The sequence below is a fragment of the Callithrix jacchus genome, chromosome 18 (assembly GCF_049354715.1).
Source record: "Callithrix jacchus isolate 240 chromosome 18, calJac240_pri, whole genome shotgun sequence".
Lineage (NCBI taxonomy): Eukaryota > Metazoa > Chordata > Mammalia > Primates > Cebidae > Callithrix > Callithrix jacchus.
This window is the reverse complement of record NC_133519.1, coordinates 1,776,327-1,792,540: the sequence shown is the minus strand read 5'-3', so window position 1 is coordinate 1,792,540 and position 16,214 is coordinate 1,776,327. Positions and strand designations below refer to the sequence as shown.

Sequence of the window (16,214 nt, the reverse complement as noted above, 5' to 3'; positions counted from 1 at the left end):
TTGTTTTTAGATATGAACATGATTTTATTCATTTTCATTTTTAAGAATTATAGATTACATTGCTTCAGTTTAAATACTGTTTTTGGTTTATAGTAGCTTTATTCTGAACCTGAATTTCTGTGTATTCTAAATTTCTCAGCTAATGCACTCAGCTTAATTACTTAGAGAATATTCAGATAAAGGTATCAATTGTTGATTGTTTTCTTAAATATGTGTTAATTTGCAAAAATCTTATATGATTATTTATTAAAATCTTAAGCATTTTGTAGACATTGGTCAGATCTCCCTAAATGAAGAAGTTATTACCTAGATAGTCTGGTACACATAGTCTATTATCTCATTAGTTTTTGCTATAGAAATGTGAGGAACTGAACTGATAGAGATATTGTGATTTATTAAGAAAACACAATAAAAGATGGTGAAAGGATGCTAATTTACAACATGCCACCTCTGCTATATAGAATTGTAGGACCAGATTTTCATCATGAAAACTCTCTAAGGTATGAGAAACAATTTATTCTTTCAAGTAAGTAACTGAAGATACAGAAATTATTTTTTAAATGATAGCCTTGGTGAGAATATATTTACAATGTACATTTTGCTATTTAAAAACAGTTTTACTTCTTATTAATGTTATCAGCAGTCTCTATTTTCTTACTCATATTTTTGATATGTAACAGGACTTTGCCTTATTTTTCAGAAAACAATAGACTATGTAAAGCACTAAGTAGTAAATATTTTGACTTTCCAGGCTATATGGTCTCTGTTTCAACTTCTCAGCTCTGTCTTTGTAGACTGAAGGCAGCCATATGTATGTAAAGGAATGGCTATGGCAATATTCCAATAAACATTTATTTACAAAAAGAGGTAGTCATCTACAGCCTGTAGTTTGCCTAGACTACATGTATCAGTAGATTGCAACTCTGGCTGTATATTGGAATCATTTGGGGAGTTTTAAAGAACCACTGATGCCCCATACTCAAAGATTCTGATGTAATTACTCTGAGAATGGGACCAAGGCATTGCTATGGGTTTAAAATTTTCCATCTGATCCCAAAGGTATAGCCAAGGTTGGGAGCTATGCCTTTATGATTTTTAAAAATTACCTATATAAAACTAATGAGTTTTTTATCCTAGCATTTTCTTCATTTTTAATTGGCAAATAATAATTAAACATATTTATAGGGTCTAGTGTAACATTTTGATCTATGTATATACATCATAGAAAAACTCAATCAAATATCCATCACCTTACTAACTTACCACTTTTCTGTGGTGAGAACATTAAAAATCTACTAGTCATTTTGAAATATATAATACATTATTATTAACTGTACTCACCATCCAAGGTGATAGATTCCTAAGACTTATTCCTTTAATTTTACTAAAATTGTACACTTTGATCAAGATCTAGCTTTTTCCTATCACTGTCCACTTGAGCTACCCTCCCCACCCCACCTCTGGTAACCTCCTTTTTACTCTCTGTTTCTATGAGATTGACTTTTTTAGATTCTTGAAGAATGTTATGCCAATTGAAATAAGCCAGGCACAGAAAGACAAATACTATAAGATCTAACTCATAAGTGGAATCTAAAAAGCTGATCCTATAGAAACAGAGTAGAAAGGTGACTGTCTTATTTATTTATTTATTTATTTATTTATTTATTTATTTATTGAGACAGAGTCTTGCTGTATCACCCAAACTTAAAGTGCAGTGGTACAATCTCGGCTCACTGCAACCTCCAGCTCCTGGGTTCCAGCGATTCTCCTGCCTCAGCCTCTCAGGTAACTGGAATTACAGGCACACACAACCACGCCCAGCTAAGTTTTATATTTTTGGGAGAGACAGGGCTTCACCATTTTGGCCAGGCTGGGCTTGATCTCCTCACCTCAAGTACTCTACCTGCTTTGGCCTCTCAAAATGCTAGAATTACAGGCATGAGCCACCACGCGAGGCCAGAACATGATTAAGTATCTTTTAATGAAAAAAAAGGACAGTTCTATAAATCACGTTAGACACAAAAGATGCAAAAAGTCAGTAATATACAGTTCTACTTTTAAAAGTTAGTCTAATGAGATCACACCTATGTAAGATAAACAAATTATAGTAAAATAAAAGACTAATGACAGTAAACCATATTAAAAATGTAATAATGTAACAAAGTAATAATGTAAAAAAAGGAAAAAGAAATGAATAAAAATGTAATTGATGAAAGAATGAACAGTGAAGTAGGAAAATGTGCTGCATGGGAGAAAGTGTTAAGCAACGATTAGGAAAAATACCAGTGTAACCGGGCACGGTGGCTCATGCCTGTAATCCCAGCACTTTAGGAGGCCGAGGTGGGTGGACCACAAGGTCAATAGATCAAGTCAATCCTTGTCAACATGGTGCAACCCCGTCTCTACTTAAAATACAAAATATTAGCTGGGCATGGTGGTGCGTGCCTGTAATCCCAGCTACTCAGGAGGCTGAGGTAGAAGAATTGCCTGAACCCAAGAGGTGGAGGTTGTGGTGAGCCGAGATCATGCCATTGCACTCCAGCCTGGGCAACAAGAGCGAAACTCTATCTCAAAAGAAGGGGGGAGAGGTAACCAGTGTGAGAAGGAAGGTATTGGGAAGTAAGCACTTTTCAGACAGAGGCCACAGCCCATGCAAAGTCCCTGGGGCAGGACTGCTTCTGGTGGATTGCAGGAAAAGCAAGGAGGTCCCTGTGGCTTGAGGAGAATAAGGAGTGGGAGAGAGGGAGGAGGTGAGGAGAACAGGTTGGGCAGGGCCTGCGAGCGTTGAGAAGGTGGGAGATGTTAAGCAATATATCTTTTAATATAAGTGTTATTGGAAATCAAGAAGCAGGAAATAAACAGTCCAATTTGAGTTTTTGGGTTTTTGAGATGGGGTTTCACTCTGCAACCCAGGTGGGAGTGCAGTGGCATGATCTCAGCTCACTGCAACCTCTACCTCCCAGACTCAAGTGACTCTTGTGGCTCAGCCTACTGAGTAGCTGGTATTCCAGGCACCAGCCACAATGCCTGGCTAATTTTTGTAATTATAGTAGAGACAGGATTTCACCATAATGGCCAGGCTGGCCTGGAACTACAGACCTCTAGTGGATCAACCTGCCTCATCCTCTAATTCACATTTTAATAAAAAGATATTGGTTGGGGTTTGTGGCTCACACCTGTAATTCCAGCACTTTGGGAGGCCGAGGCAAGTGGATCACCTGAGGTTGGGAGTTTGAGACCAGATTGCACCAAACTGGAGAAATCCTGTTTCTACTAAATACACAAAATTAGCTGGGTGTGGTGGCCCATGCCTGAAATCCCAGCAATTTGGAAGGCTTAGGCAGCAAGATCGCTTGAACCTAGGAGGCAGAGGCTGCAGTGAGCCAAGATCCTGCCACTGAACTTGAACCTGGGCAATGAGAGTAAAACTCTGTCTGAAAACAAAGAAATATAACAAAAACAAACAAACAAAAAAATACCTGGGCATGGTGACAGGCACCTGTGGTCCCAGTTACTCAGAAGACTGAGGCAGCCGAATCACTTGAACCTGGAAGGTGAAGGTTTCAGTTAGGTGAAATCACCCACTGCTCTCCTGCCTGGGAGACAGCAATATTTTGTCTCAAACAAAATGAAAAGCAAAACAAAAGCAAACACTTCTGGGCTCATGTGATCCTCCTACCTTAGCCTGTGAAATTGCTGGGATTATAAACATGAGCCACCATGCCCAGCCTGGGCCAACATCTTAATGGAAAGGGGTAACTAGTGTGAGAAGGAAGGTATTTGGGGGTAAGCTCTTTCCGGACAGAGGACACAGCCCATGCAAAGGCCCTGGAACAGGAGCGTGTGGCATATTGGAGGAACAGCAAGGAGGTTCGTGTGGCTTGAGCAGAGTGAGGAGTGAACAAAAGGGAGCAGGGAAGAAGAATGGGTTGAGCAGAGCCTGTGGGCCTTGGGGAAGTGGAGGAAGCTTAGAAGTTTATCTTTTTTTTTTTTTTTAATTTTTTATTGGATTTTAGGTTTTGGGGTACATGAGCAGAGCATGCAAGACAGTTGCGTAGGTACACACATGGCAGTGTGCTTTGCTTTTCTTCTCCCCTTCACCCACATTTGGCATTTCTCCCCAGGCTATCCCTCCCCACCTCCCCCTCCCACTGGCCCTCCCCTTTTCCCCCAATAGACCCCAGTGTTTAGTACTCCCCTTTCTGTGTCCATGTGTTCTCATTTTTCATCACCCACCTATGAGTGAGAATATGCGGTGTTTCATTTTCTGTTCTTGTGTCAGTTTGCTGAGGATGATGTTTTCCAGATTCATCCATGCCCCTACAAACGACACAAACTCATCATTTCTGATTGCTGCATAATATTCCATGGTGTATATGTGCCACATTTTTCCAATCCAGTCTATTATCAGTGGGCATTTGGGTTGATTCCAGGTCTTTGCTATTGTAAACAGTGCTGCAATGAACATTCATGTACATGTGTCCTTATAGTAGAACGATTTATAGTCTTTTGGATATATACCCAGTAATGGGATTGCTGGGTCAAATGGAATTTCTATTTCTAAGGCCTTGAGGAATCGCCACACTGTCTTCCACAATGGTTGAACTAATTTACACTCCCACCAACAGTGTAGAAGTGTTCCTTTTTCTCCACATCCTCTCCAGCATCTGTTGTCTCCAGATTTTTTAATGATCGCCATTCTAACTGGCGTGAGATGGTATCTCAATGTGGTTTTGATTTGCATCTCTCTGATGACCAGTGACGATGAGCATTTTTTCATATGATTGTTGGCCTCATATATCTCTTCTTTCGTACAGTGTCTGTTCATATCCTTTGCCCACTTTTGAATGGGCTTGTTTGTTTTTTTCCTGTAAATCTGTTTGAGTTCTTTGTAGATTCTGGATATCAGCCCTTTGTCAGATGGGTAGACTGCGAACATTTTTTCCCATTCTGTTGGTTGCTGATCCACTCTAGTGACTGTTTCTTTTGCCGTGCAGAAGCTGTGGAGTTTCATTAGGTCCCATTTGTCTATTTTGGCTTTTCTTGCCAATGCTTTCGGTGTTTTGTTCATGAAGTCCTTGCCTACTCCTATGTCCTGGATAGTTTTGCCTAGATTTCCTTCTAGGGTTTTTATGGTGCCAGGTCTTATGTTTAAGTCTTTAATCCATCTGGAGTTAATTTTAGTGTAAGGTGTCAGGAAAAGGTCCAGTTTCTGCTTTCTGCACATGGCTAGCCAGTTTTCCCAACACCATTTGTTAAACATGGAATCCTTTCCCCATTGCTTGTTTTTGTCAGGTTTATCAAAGATTGTATAGTTGTATGTATGTTGTGTTGCCTCCGGTGCCTCTGTTTTGTTCCATTGGTCTATATCTCTGTTTTGGTACCAGTACCATGCTGTTTCGATTACTGTAGACTTATAGTATCGTTTGAAATCCGGTAGTGTGATGCCCCACACTGTGTTCTTTTTGCTTAGAATTGACTTGGCTATGCGGGCTCTCTTTTGGTTCCATATGAAGTTCATGGTGGTTTTTTCCAGTTCTGTGAAGAAAGTCAGTGGTAGCTTGATGGGGATAGTGTTGATTCTGTAAATTACCTTGGGCAGTATAGCCATTTTCACGATATTAATTCTTCCTAACCATGAACATAGAATGTTTCTCCATCTGTTTGTGTCCTCTCTGATTTCTTTGAGCAGTGATTTGTAGTTCTCCTTGAAGAGGTCTCTTACGTTCCTTGTGAGTTGTATTCCAAGGTATTTTATTCTTTTTTAGCAATCGCGAATGGCAGTTCGCTCTTGATTTGGCTTTCTTTAAGTCTGTTGTTGGTGTAGACGAATGCTTGTGATTTTTGCACATTAATTTTATATCCTGAGACTTTGATGAAGTTGCTTACCAGTTTCAGGAGTTTTTGGGCTGAGGCGATGGGGTCTTCTAGGTATACTATCATGTCGTCTGCAAATAGAGACAATTTGGCTTCCACATTTCCAATTTGAATACCCTTTATTTCTTTTTCTTGCCTGATTGCTCTGGCTAGAACTTCCAGTACTATATTGAATAGGAGTAGCGAGAGAGGGCATCCTTGTCTAGTGCCAGATTTCAAAGGGAATGCTTCCAGTTTTTGCTCATTCAGTATGATATTGGCTGTTGGTTTGTCATAAATAGCTTTTATTACTTTGAGATACGTTCCATCGATACCGAGTTTATTGAGAATTTTTAGCATAAAGGGCTGTTGAATTTTGTCAAATGCCTTCTCTGCGTCAATTGAGATAATCATGTGGTTTTTGGTTTTGGTTCTGTTTATGTGGTGAATTACGTTGATAGACTTGCGAATGTTGAACCAGCCTTGCATCCCTGGGATGAATCCTACTTGATCATGATGAATAAGTTTTTTGATTTGCTGTTGCAATCGGCTTGCCAATATTTTATTGAAGATTTTTGCATCTATGTTCATCATGGATATTGGCCTGAAGTTTTCTTTTCTCATTGGGTCTCTGCCGGGTTTTGGTATCAGGATGATGTTGGTCTCATAAAATGATTTGGGAAGGATTCCCTCTTTTTGGACTGTTTGAAATAGTTTTAGAAGAAATGGTACCAGCTCCTCCTTGTGTGTCTGGTAGAATTCGGCTGTGAACCCGTCTGGACCTGGGCTTTTTTTGTGTGGTAGGCTCTTAATTGCTGCCTCAACTTCAGACCTTGTTATTGGTCTATTCATAGTTTCAGCTTCCTCCTGGTTTAGGCTTGGGAGAACGCAGGAGTCCAGGAATTTATCCATTTCTTCCAGGTTTACTAGTTTATGTGCATAGAGTTGTTTGTAATATTCTCTGATGATGGTTTGAATTTCTGTGGAATCTGTGGTGGTTTCCCCTTTATCATTTTTTATTGCATCTATTTGGTTGTTCTCTCTTTTATTTTTAATCAATCTGGCTAGTGGTCTGTCTATTTTGTTGATCTTTTCAAAGAACCAGCTCTTGGATTTATTGATTTTTTGAAGGGTTTTTCGTGTCTCAATCTCCTTCAGCTCAGCTCTGATCTTAGTTATTTCTTGTCTTCTGCTGGGTTTTGAGTTTTGCTGATCTTGCTCCTCTAGCTCTTTCAAATTTGACGATAGGGTGTCAATTTTGGATCTCTCCATTCTCCTCATATGGGCACTTATTGCTATATACTTTCCTCTAGAGACTGCTTTAAATGTGTCCCAGAGGTTCTGGTACGTTGTGTCTTCGTTCTCATTGGTTTTGAAGAACTTCTTTATTTCTGCCTTCATTTCGTTGTTTACCCAGTCAACATTCAAGAGCCAGTTGTTCAGTTTCCATGAAGCTGTGCGGTTCTGGGTCGGTTTCTGAATTCTGAGTTCTAACTTGATTGCACTATGGTCTGAGAGGCTGTTTGTTATGATTTCAGTTGTTTTGCATTTGTTGAGCAGTGCTTTACTTCCAATTATGTGGTCAATTTTAGAGTAGGTGTGATGTGGTGCTGAGAAGAATGTGTATTCTGTGGATTTGGGGTGGAGAGTTCTGTAAATGTCTATCAGGTTTGCTTGCTCCAGGTCTGAGTTCAAGCCCTGGATATCCTTGTTGATTTTCTGTCTGGTTGATCTGTCTAGTATTGACAGTGGAGTGTTAAAGTCTCCCACTATTATTGTGTGGGAGTCTAAGTCCTTTTGTAAGTCATTAAGAACTTGCCTTATGTAACTGGGTGCTCCTGCATTGGGTCCATATATGTTTAGGATCGTTAGCTCTTCTTGTTGTATCGATCCTTTTACCATTATGTAATGTCCTTCTTTGTCTCTTTTGATCTTTGTTGCTTTAAAGTCTATTTTATCAGAGATGAGAATTGCAACTCCTGCATTTTTTTTCTTTCCATTAGCTTGGTAAATCTTCCTCCATCCCTTTATTTTGAGCCTTTGCGTATCCTTGCAGGTGAGATGGGTTTCCTGGATACAGCACACTGATGGGTTTTGGATTTTTATCCAATTTGCCAGTCTGTGTCTTTTGATTGGTGCATTTAGTCCATTTACATTTAGGGTTAATATTGTTATGTGTGAATTTGATACTGCCATTTTGATGCTAAGTGGCTGTTTTGCCTGTTAGTTGTTGTAGATTCTTCATTATGTTGAAGCTCTTTAGCATTCAGTGTGATTTTGGAATGGCTGGTACTGGTTGATCCTTTCTATGTGTAGTGCCTCTTTCAGGAGCTCTTGTAAAGCAGGCCTGGTGGTGACAAAATCTCTGAGTACTTGCTTGTTTGCAAAGGATTTTATTTTTCCTTCACTTCTGAAGCTCAGTTTGGCTGGATATGAAATTCTGGGTTGAAAGTTCTTTTCTTTAAGGATGTTGAATATTGGCCCCCACTCTCTTCTGGCTTGTAGTGTTTCTGCGGAGAGATCTGCTGTGAGTCTGATGGGCTTCCCGTTGTCGGTGACCCGACCTTTCTCTCTGGCTGCCCTTAGTATTCTCTTTTTTATTTCAACCCTGTTGAATCTGACGATTATGTGCCTTGGGGTTGCTCTTGCGGAATATCTTTGTGGTGTTCTCTGTATTTCCTGCAATTGAGTATTGCCCTGTCTTGCTAGGTGGGAAAAATTTTCCTGGATGATGTCCTGAAGAGTATTTTCCAGCTTGGATTCATTCTCTTCGTCCCCTTCTGGTACACCTATCAAACGTAGGTTAGGTCTTTTTGCATAGTCCCACATTTCTTGGAGACTTTGTTCATTCCTTTTTGCGCTTTTTTCTCTGATCTTGGTTTCTCATTCTATTTCATTGAGTTGGTCTTCGACTTCAGATATTCTTTCTTCTGCTTGGTCAATTCGGCTATTGAAACTTGTGTTTGCTTCGCGAAGTTCTCGTATTGTGTTTTTCAGCTCCTTTAATTCATTCATATTCCTCTCTAAGTTATCCATTCTTCTTATCATTTCCTCGAATCTTTTTTCAAATCTTTTTTCAAGGTTCTTAGTTTCTTTGCATTGATTTAATCCATGATCTTTTAGCTCACAAAAGTTTCTCATTATCCATCTTCTGAAGTCTAATTCCGTCATTTCGTCACAGTCATTCTCCGTCCAGCTTTGTTCCCTTGCTGGTGAGGAGTTTTGGTCCTTTCTAGGAGGCGAGGTGTTCTGGTTTCGGGTGTTTTCCTCCTTTTTGCGCTGGTTTCTTCCCATCTTTGCGGATTTGTCCGCTGGTCGTCTGCGTAGTTGCTGACTGTTCGATTGGGTCTCTGAGTGGACACCCAGAATGTTGATGATGAAGTATTTCTGTTGCTTGGTTTTCCTTCTACCAGTCTAGCCCCTTCTCTGTATGACTGCTGAGGTCCGCTCCAGACCCTGCTTGTCTGGGGTGCACCTCTAGCAGCTGTGGCACAGCGAGGGATGCTACCAGTTTCTTTTTCTGCTATCTTTGTCCCAGGATGATGCCTGCCTAATGTCAGTATTTTGGATATAGAGGGGTCTGGGAGCTGCTTGAGGAGACAGTTTGTACTTTATAGGGGTTTAATTGCTGAGCTGTGCGCTCTGTTGTTTCTTCAGGGCTGTTAGGTTGCTATGTTTGATTCTGCTGCAACAGAGCTCATTAAAAAAACCCTTTTTTTTTTGCTCAAATGCTCTGTGTTGAGGGGTTTGGGCTTTATTTTTGCATGTTCGATGAGGTGTCCTGTTCAGCTAGAAGGCAGACTAGCCACTGTTTGGTTGCTGAGGCTCCGCCCTGGTGTTGTGTGATTCGCCCTGTTCCTGCAGGCTCTGCTGTGGTCTCCGCCACGCCCTGCGGTGGAGTCTCTTCGTTGTAGCGTGTTGCCTCAGCAATGGCAGGCTGTGTCAGCAGTGGGCGTGTATCTCAGTAGGGACGGGTTGCCTCGGCAATGGCTGGCTGCGTCAGCAGTGGGCGTGTATCTCAGTTGGGGCGGGTTGCCTCGGCAACAGCTGGCTGCGTCAGCGGTGGGCGTGTATCTCAGTTGGGGCGGGTTGCCTCGGTAGTGGTGGACGCCCCTCCCCCACAGAGCACTCGGACCGTCTGCTCGGGATAGTTTGAAATCGCGGTTTTGTTCGTCACACTGGGTATCCCAAATGATCTGTCCCTGCAATCCCCTGGGCTGGGCTACTGTCCAAGTCTCGTTCAGTCTCAAGTGCAGCCCTCTTAAGTCTCAGGTTGCGGATTCAACAAGGCACCCGGACAAGCACGCCCTGTGGGGATTGCTGGGTAGGGCCGGCCGCCGCAGACTTACTGCCTGGCGTCCCGTGTCTTTTTATACTTGGGAGTTTCCCCGTTCTGTGGGCAACAAAGATCAGTCTGGAAATGCAGCGTTAACTCACCGTTTGTGGATTCAACGCGAGCTCCAATCCTGGGTTGTTCTCACAGCGCCATCTTGAGTCGGTTTTTTTGAGAAGTTTATCTTTTAATGTAGGTGTGATAGAAAATCAGGAAGCAGGGAATAAACTGCCCAATTTGAGTTGCTTTTTTTTTTTTTTTTTTGAGATCGAGTCTCACTCTGGCACCCAGGAGGGAGTGCAGTGGCGTGATCTCGGCTCACTGCAACTTTTGCCTTCCAGATTCAAGTGACCCTTGAGGATCAGCCTCCTGAGTAGCTGGTATTACAGGCACCTGCCACCATTCCCGGCCTATTTTTGTAATTGTCGTAGAGACAGAATTGCATCATGATGACCAGTCTGTTCGAGAATTTCTGACCTCTAGTTGATCAACCTGTCCCAGCCTCCAATTTACATTTTAATAAAAAAATATTGTTCAGGGTTGGTGGCTCACATCTGTAATTTTAGCACTTTGGGTGGCTGAGGCAGGTGAATCACCTGAGGTTGGGAGTTTGAGACCAACCTAAGATGGAGAAATCCCATTTCTACTAAATATACAAAATTATCTGGGCATGATGTTGCATGCCTGTAATCACCGTCATTTGTTAGGCTGAGGCAGTAGAATTGCTTGAACATGGGAAGCGGTGGTTGCAGTGAGACTAGACCCTGCCACTGAACACCAACTTTGGCAACTAGAGTAAAACCCTGTCTGAAAAAAAAAAAAAACCTAGGCATGATGGCAGGAACCTGTAGTCTCAGCTACTCAGAAAGCTGAGGCATGAGAATCTCTTGAACCTGGAAAGTGGAGGTGTCAGTGGGCTGAAATCACCCACTGCACTCCTGTCTTGGTGCAGAGCAAGATTATGTCTCAAACAAAACAAAAAGCAAAACAAAAGCAAACACTTCTGGGCTCATGTAATCCTCCTACCTCAGCCTGCGAAATTGCTGGAATTATAAGCAAGTGCCAGCATGCCCAACCTGGGCCAAGATGTTAATAGAAAGTGGTAACCAGTGTGAGAAGTAAGGTATTGTGGGCTAAGCACTTTCTAGACAGAGGGCACAGCACATAAGAGTGAGAATCTGCATTTTTAGCACCCGGAATTGTTTTTCTCTCCACAGGACAAGGTGACAACTGGTCTCCCTGTACAGGCAGTCAAAGAAATTTGAGGAAAACACATTGTAGCAAGATGATGATGTTTTCCGTGAAAACAATAAAGTGACTAAGATCCGTTAGCATGTTGTGCTTGGCTTCCGTGAAGGTCCTCAGCGGCATAACTGGACATCCGTCTCGGGATTGGGCTTTGCACCAGAAAGTTTCTGAGATACTCTCTCCATCAGATCCACCCCCGGGGGAGGCCAGTTGCGGGTGTGGCCACCTCTGCGGCTGGCTGGGCAGGCCGCTTTGTCTTTGTTCACATCTTTTCCGGCCAGCAGCGCTGAGAAGCAGGGTTTGGAGACCAAGGCAGGGCCCCTTGGTGGGTGGACCAGGTCGAAGCGGGCAGTGAGCTCATGGAGCCGGGCAACGTTCTGCTGACACCCTCCCGGAGGGTCTCAGGCATCTTTCTGAGGTCCACCGACCCCCGCCACACATCACCAGACTGAATCTCCAGCCCCGCGGGACCCAATCGCTGCCCACGCCATCCGATCCGGAATCCAGTGGGAAGAGCAGACCCTAGTGCCCACCTCACGGTATCAAGCACCTTCCCATCCAGCTGACCCAAACAGGAAAGTCGGCTCAGGGAGCCACTGAGGTCAGGACGGTCGGGCTCCTGCTCAGCTTGTGGCAGGCAGCCTCCTTCCCTGGGTCCGCCTGGGACACCGCCACCAGCATTTTCTGGTGCCACTGAGGCTCCCCTGCCACAGAGTGCCCACGTTGCCGCTGGCCAGCCAGGCACGCCAATGTGCATGTGCAAGTGGCGCATCACAAGCGCTAGCGTCCATCCGCGGCTCGCATCACAGTGACAGTCCCTGTGGCCTGGGGAACGGCCGTCTCAGGGGCTTGACAGAACAGCGGCCTTCAGTGGAAGTGCCTGGACCTTAGGCGATGGCCCCCCTCTCCCCGAGATCGTCGCCAGGGTCTCGCGATTTCAGGAGTCCAGCAGGGCGGGACCAGGCTGAGAAAAGCTGCAGCGGAGCTTCAGGGATGCGCAGGGCGATCCCCAAGGATCCCCACGGTGCTTCAGGCCTGCTCAGACACTGTGGGGGGTGCGTCTCCTTAAAAGCTGTCCCTGCTGGGATTTCCAGGTACCGCCAGCCTGTGTGCCCTGGGGCTGCTCTCTCCCGGAGAAGCTTCCCAGGAGAGAGCAGAACTCCTCAGCCTCAGGAGCTGCTTGCAACTGTTGGATGACTGCGCGAGCGCATGTGTGTGTGTGTGTGTGTGTGTGTGTGTGTGTGTGTGTGTGTGTATCTGTGTGCGTCTGCAGGGGTCCCTGGGCTTCCAGACCAAGGCAGAGCCCCTTGGTGGGTGGCCCAGGTTGAAGTGGGGCAGTGACTTCATGGAGCCGTGGAATGTTCAGTTGTTGGAGGAACAGCAAAGAGGTCCCTGTGGCTGGAGCAGGGTGGGGGGGAGAGAGAGGGAGGAGGGGAGGGAGGAGGGAAGTAAGGCCTGTTGGGCAGGGCCTGCAGGCCTTGGGGAGGTGAGGGAAGTTGAGCAGTTTATCTTTTAATGTAACTGTGCTGGGAAATAAGGAAGCAGGGGAGAAACAATCCAATTTAATTTTTGGTGTTTTTTTTTTTGAGGAGTCTCATTCTGTCACTCAGGTGGGAGTGCACAGGTGTGATCTCAGCTCACTGCAACCTCCGCCTCCCAGATTCAAGTGATTCTTGTGGCTCAGCCTCCTGAGTAGCTGGTATTATTGGCACCCACCACCATGCCCAGCTAACTTTTGTAATTGTAATAGAGAAAAGGTTTCACCATAATGGCCAGGCAGGTCTGGAACTACTGACCTCAAGTGGATCTACCTGTCTCTGCCTCCAATTTAGGTTTTAATGAAAAGATATTGGTCGGGGTTGGTGGCTCATGGCTTTAATCCCAGCACTTTGGTAGGCTGAGGCAGGTGGATCTCCTGAGGTTGTGAGTTCCAGACCAGCCTGACCAAGATGGAGAAATCCCGTTACTATTAAATATACAAAATTAGCTGGGCATGGTGGTGTATGCCTGTAATCTTAGCCATTTGGGAAGGTGAGGCACGGTAATCAGTTGAACCTGGGAAGCAAAGTTTGCAGTCAGCCAAGATCATGCCACTGAACTCCAAACTGGGCAACAAAAGTAAAACATTGTCTCAAAAAACAAAAAAAAATAATGGGCATGGTGGCAGGCACCTGTGGTTCCAGCTACTCAGAAGGCTGAGGCAGTAGAATCGCTTGAACCTGAAAGGTGGAGGTTTCAGTTAGCTGAAGTCACTCACTTAACTCCTGCCTGGGTGACAGAGCAAGATTCTGTCTCAAACAAAACAAAAGCAAACAATTCTGGGCTCATATGATCCTCCTACCTCAGCCTGCGAAATTGCTGGGGTTATCAGCATGTACTCCCATGCCCAGCCTGGCTCAAGATCTTAATAATAAGGGGTAACCAGTGTGAGAAGAAAGGTATTGGGGGTTAATCACTTTCCAGACAGAGGGAACAGACCATGTAAAGTTTCTGGGGCAGGACTATTTCTGGCAGGTTGGAGGAACAGCAAGGAGGTCCCTGTGGCTTGAGGAGAGTAAGGAGTGGGAGAGAGGGAGGAGGTAAGGAGGACGGGTTGGGCAGGACCTGCGGGCCTTGGGGAAGTGGGGTATGTTAAGCAGTTTATCTTTTAATGTAAGTGTGATGGGAAATAAGGAAGCAGGGAAGAAACAGTCCAATTTGAGTTTTTGGGTTTTTTTTTGAGACTGGGTCTCACTCTGTAACCCAGGTGGGAGTACAGTGACATGATTTCAGCTCATTGCAACCTCTGCCTCCCAGACTCAAGTGACTCTTGTGGCTCAGCCTACTGAATAGCTGGTATTCCAGGCACCATCCACCATGCCTGGCTAATTTCTGTAATTATAGTAGAGACAGGATTTCACCATAATGGCCAGGCTGGCCTGGAACTACAGACCTCTAGTGGATAAAACTGCCTCAGTTTTCAATTTATGCTTTAATTATAAGATATTGGTCAGCGTTGGTGGCTCACACCTCTAATCCCAGCACTTTGGGAGGGGGAGTCAAGTGGATCACCTGAGGTTGGGAGTTCGAGACCAGACTGACCAAGATGGAGAAATCCAGTTTCTACTAAATATACAAAATTAGCTGGGCATGGTGGCCCATGTCTGTAATCCCAGCAATTTGGAAGGCTGAGGCAGCAGGATCACTTGAACCTGGGAGGCGGAGGCTGCAGTGAGCCAAGATACTGCCACTGAACACAAACCTGGGCAATGAGAGTAAAACTCTGTCTGAAAACAAAACAGAAAACAAACAACAACAAAAAAAAAAACTGGGCATGGTGGCAGGCACCTGTAGTCACAGCTTCTCAAAAGGCTGAGGCAGCCGAATCACTTGAACCTGGAAGGTGGAGGTTTCACTTGGCTGAAATCACCCACTGCACTCTTGCCTGGGTGACAGAGCAATATTCTGTCTCAAACAAAATGAAAAGCAAAACAAAAGCAAACCCTTCTGGGCTCATGTGATCCTCCTACCTCAGCCTGCGAAATTGCTGGGATTATAAACACTGGCCACCATGCCCAGCCTTGGCCAATGTCTTAATGGAAAGGGGTAACCTGTGTGAGAAGGATGGTATTTGGGGGTAAGCACTTTCCGGACAGAGGACACAGCCCATGCATAGGCCCTGGGGCAGGAGTGTGTGTGTCGTGTTGGAGGAACAGCAAGGAGGTCCGTGTGGCTTGAGCAGAATGAGGAATGAGAGCAAGGGAGCAGGAAAGGACGATGGATTGGGAAGGGCCTGTGGGCCTTGGGGAGGTGGGGGAAGTTAAGCAGTTTATTTTTTAATGTATGTGTGATGCGAAAACTGGAAGAAGGGAATAAACTGTACAATTTGAGTTTGGGGTTTTTTTTTTTTTTTTGAGATGGAGTCTCACTCTGGCACCCAGGAGGGAGTGCAGTGGCATGATCTTGGCTCACTGCAACCTTTGCCTCCCAGATTCAAGTGACCCTTCAGGCTCAGCCTCCTGAGTAGCTGGTATTACAGGCACCTGCCACCATTCCTGGCTAATTTTTGGAATTGTAGTATAGACAAGATTTCACCATAATGGCCAGGCTGGCCTTGAACTACAGACTTCTAGTGGATCAACCTGTTGAAATTGTATCTTGTGGAACCTTTTAGAGACTTGTTGAATGGGTGTATAATCATGTGCACAATAAAATCAAGGCTGAGGTCATCTCAAGTTGAGATGAGGAACTTGTTGGTAGCTGAGGAAAAGTTGACTCTTACTTTAGCAAAGAGACTAGCAGCATTCTTCCCCTGCACTACAGATTTGTGGAAGTTTGAACTTGATAGAGATGACTTAGTATATCCGGTAGAAGAAATTTGTAAGGAGCAAAGCATTCAAGAGATAACTTGGGTGCTATTAAAGGCATTAGGATTTATAAGGGAAGCAGAGCATAAAAGATTGAAAAATTTGCAGCTTGGCAATATGATAAAAAGAAACCCCCTTTTCTGAGAAGAAATTCAAGCTTGCTGCAGAAATTTGCATAAGTAATGAGTGGAATATTAATCCCAAAGACAAAAAGGAAAATGTCCCCAGGGCCTGTCAGAGGCCTTCACAGCAGCTCTTTCCATCACAGGCCTAGAGGCCTCGGAGGAAAAAAAAGTTTTGTGGACCAGGCCCAGGTGCCCCTCTGCTCTTTGTAGCCTAGAGAATTGGTTCCCTGTATCTCAGCCACTCCAGCTGTGGTTGAAAGGGGCAAATGTACAGCTCAGGCTATGACTTCAGAGGGGGCATGCCTC

General features: G+C 44.4%; 1 long non-coding RNA gene across 1 annotated transcript; it reads left to right on the top strand.

Annotated features, from left to right (window-relative positions):
• Positions 1-152: 152 nt before the first annotated feature.
• On the top strand, positions 153-11,519 carry LOC128931139 (uncharacterized). The gene is made up of 3 exons (XR_013529129.1): positions 153-500; positions 1,683-1,785; positions 11,407-11,519. It is a non-coding gene; the product is annotated as an uncharacterized LOC128931139 (long non-coding RNA).
• Positions 11,520-16,214: the final 4,695 nt, after the last annotated feature.